A 3,673-nucleotide genomic window follows, 5' to 3' on the forward strand; every position below is an offset into this window, starting at 1 on the left:
TTATCTGTTTTTTTATTCGGATAAGGCTGTTCTTCGCACCGGCTTGAGATTTCTTCCCCAGGTGGTGTCCAATCATAACATCAATCAGGAAATAGTTGTTCCTTCTCTGTGACCTAACCCTTCTTCTTCGAAGGAGCAGTTACTTCATAATCTAGATGTGGTCCGTGCCCTGAAGTTCTATCTTCAGGCTACAAAGGACTTCAGACAATCTACATCTTTTTTTGCTGTGTATTCAGGGAAGCGCAGGGGTCAGAGGGCTTCTGCTACTTCTTTGTCTTTTTGTCTGAGGAACTTGATCTGTTTGGCTTATGAGACAGCGGAACATAAGCCTCCTCAGAGGATCACGGCTCATTCCACTAGAGCGGTGGCTTCATCTTGGACCTTCAAGAATGAAGACTCTATGGAGCAGATTTGTAAGGCGGCTACCTGGTCTTCCTTACATACTTTTACAAAGTTTTACAAATTTTATGTTTTTGCTTCTGCGGAAGCGGCTTTTGGGAGAAAGTTTCTACAGGCTGTGGTGCTCTTAGATTAGGGTCTGCCTTCTACCCTCCCGGTTTCATTCAGTGTCCTCTAGAGCTTGGGTATATGTTCCCAATAGTAATGAATGAAGCTGTGGACTCTCCTCCCCCTTAGATGGAAAACATAAATTATGCTTACCTGATAATTTAATTTCCATCGTGGGGAGGAGAGTCCACGGCTCCCGCCCGTATCTCCGGTGGGCGGAGCTAAATTTAATTTCTCTTCTGGCACCATTTATACTCTGATTTTTCTCCTACTGTTCCTTGTTCCCTCGGCAGGAGGACTGGGGATGAGGAAAGTGGGAGAGATATTTAAGCCTTTGGCTGGGGTGTCTTTGCCTCCTCCTGGTGGGCAGGTTCTAAATTCCCAATAGTAATGAATGAAGCCGTGGACTCTCCTCCCCACGATGGAAATGAAATTACAGGTAAGCATAATTTATGTTTTTCCACCAGAGTTTACTGCGCAGTTCTGCATGGCCATATCTACGTCCTTAGCGATTTTGCCTCTTCCTGCTACGTGAAAGCGAAGGTTTAATCTATGGACTCCTGCCCAGGGACCATTGTGAAAATGATGATTGTATCTGATCAGTCATCTGAGGATGTGGTTCCCTCTGAGACTTCAGAAGTAGGACCTCCAGGGTCAGAGTCTGCTGATTTGATTCCTCCGACTGAAGAGGCTTTAGCATTTAGATTTAGAATGGCACGCCTATGCTTGCTTCTGAGAAAAGTTTTGGCGATGTTAGAGATTCCTAGTACTGATTCGTCAGTCGAATCTCAGTCTTCTAATATCGGATGGAAATCCGATTCCTTCTCGTATATATATAATATATATATATATATATATATATATATATATTATTTTTTTTGGTTTTTTATTTTAGAATCCCAGTTCCGAGCTCTATAGGAGGGTTTGTGTAGTATGACAGGCAGGACCTGGTTTTGCACATTCCTTCTTGGCTATTACTTTTGTGTGCTTGCCTATTTTCTTTTTCTATTCTGTTTCAGGATAGTTTTTTTGTTTAGAGCTCTTGGTTGTTGTAGAAACTTTTTTAGGAAGACATTTCATCATATGGGATATTAGATACTGACGACTGGTTGTCGTGTTTTCTGGAGACTTCTGGTGGAAGCATCTCGGTCTCAGTTCGAGGTGATGGTTCCCTCGATATTTTCAAGACAGACTTAAGCCATGGAGGTTATACTTTTTTCTTTTTTTTGGATTATTTTCAATCTCCTAGCATAAGCTGGAACTTCAGAATTTTCTGTTTACTCCTTGAGTTGCTCTGGCGGATATGTCGGTTAAGGCTACTCGAGAGGAGTTATTTCTAGCTATTCTGGTCCAGGCAGAGCAGGTCCATCCATCCTAGATGACTGGAAGGGCCTGTTTTAGGTACTATCTTGGATGGGGGCTTGATTCTGGATCATATCGGATCCAGGAGTCCTAGAGACTGGAGCTTAGCTTCACATTCTGCCTTTCTGGGCAGTCTTTCTCCTCTTGATTTTGTCTTTCAGGAGAGAGAGGGAAGCTTTTCAGGTGACATTTGGAGTCATTGTCCCGGTACCTATCGCAGTGTGAGAATATTTCCATACCACTGTTGTTTCATGGTCCAATAAAGGGAGGGGTCTCCCGTCCTAATTGGTCTTCTTTGGTACTTAAGCAGAGCTTATTATGCCTCCTTTTTGGGGGAGAAGATAAGGTACTCTCTTCCTTTTTGTTCGGGAACTCTGCAGGATCACTGTCGAGAAGGATATCTTTCCTTTTTCATTCCTTTTGGGTAAATACTGGTTCTTACGGACTGTCTGTTCCAGTAAACCTTGTTTCTGATCCTAGTTTTTTTGGGGGGATCTGGGGTTTAATTTGGCAGTATCCTGATTACAGATTTATCTGTGGCTCCCTGGTCTTGGCGATTCTGGTTTACTTACCATCGTCTATTAGAAGATTTTTTAGGGATTTTTATCTGTCTTCCTCGATCCTCAGAGATGGATCTAGACCAGAGTTCTCTGGTATAGGCACCAGGGTGGATCCTTGGATGCTAAATTGGTCTAAGGAAAAATCTTCCTGTCTGTAAAGTTAGAGTTTACTTCATCGGGTTGTGCCCTCCAGACCCCCTTCAGGCCATAGCTGTGTCTGTGGTGGAGGGTGATGTTTTTTGTCCTTGGGCCCTTCTTGGGTTTCTTTCCTTTGACAGGTCTCATTTCAGCTGAGGCCGAGACATCGGCATGGCGATGTTTTGAATTTATCTTGTTAGATTTTCATGGAATACCGGTTGGGAGAATTGCTCTCCAGTTTTCTATCCTGAGGGACATTTCTCTTAGCTCTCCCGGGGCAGTTTTTGACCTAAGTTGCTAGCCTGTCAGTTTGGGGAGAGTGTGTCATATGGGAGACCGTGGATTCATGAGATTTCTTCCCTTATTCTTATGGTTCCTCAGGCAAGCATTTTGCTCTGAGGGTTTGGTCTTCTGGGTTTGTCCCACTGTATAGATCTAGTCAGCCTTTTTCTCTCAGTGGCTTAGACCTCTTTCAGAGAAAGAGAGATTCCCTGCGTAGAGGGTAGTATCTCGAGTTTGATGTTGGGCGAAGGCCCACTACTGCTCATTGTCAGCGATCTACTCTCTGAGTGGGATCTTCAGGGACGGATGTTCCCTACAATCATTTCCTTGATCTGGGGATTCGTGTTCAGGAAACCTCAGGCAGAGCTAATGGATCCTTAGCGGTGCTTTGGAGGTCCAATACAACCTTTTTCTGCCATATCACTCTTTCTCTAGTGATGGCTCAATCCTAGCAGGCGCAGGCATCAGTGAGAGTGATTGCTTTGTTTGTGTCCGCAAGATCATATTCGAGGTTTAGGGGCTTCGCCTCCATGGGGGTAACCTTGTCGCAAGGATCTGCTGGGTCAAGGCCCCTTTGTGTCATCAAATCTTATTCTTCTGAGGCGGACTGCGAGATGTCACTTGGTCTTAGCCAACAGTGAGTTTTTTTTCTGAGTGGTTACGGTCCTCTCCTTCAACGTGTCGCTGGTTTCTCGTCATCTATCACAGGTATGGAGGACCCCTTTTGTCGGAAAGAACAAGATTCCTCCTGGCACTCTGACCTGCCAGGGTTCCTTTTATTTCCTCCAGGATGATCTGGAGAGGCGCCTTCCTAGCTAGTTACT

This window comes from Bombina bombina, unplaced genomic scaffold, assembly GCF_027579735.1.
Source record: "Bombina bombina isolate aBomBom1 unplaced genomic scaffold, aBomBom1.pri scaffold_1770, whole genome shotgun sequence".
In the NCBI taxonomy this organism is placed as follows: domain Eukaryota; kingdom Metazoa; phylum Chordata; class Amphibia; order Anura; family Bombinatoridae; genus Bombina; species Bombina bombina.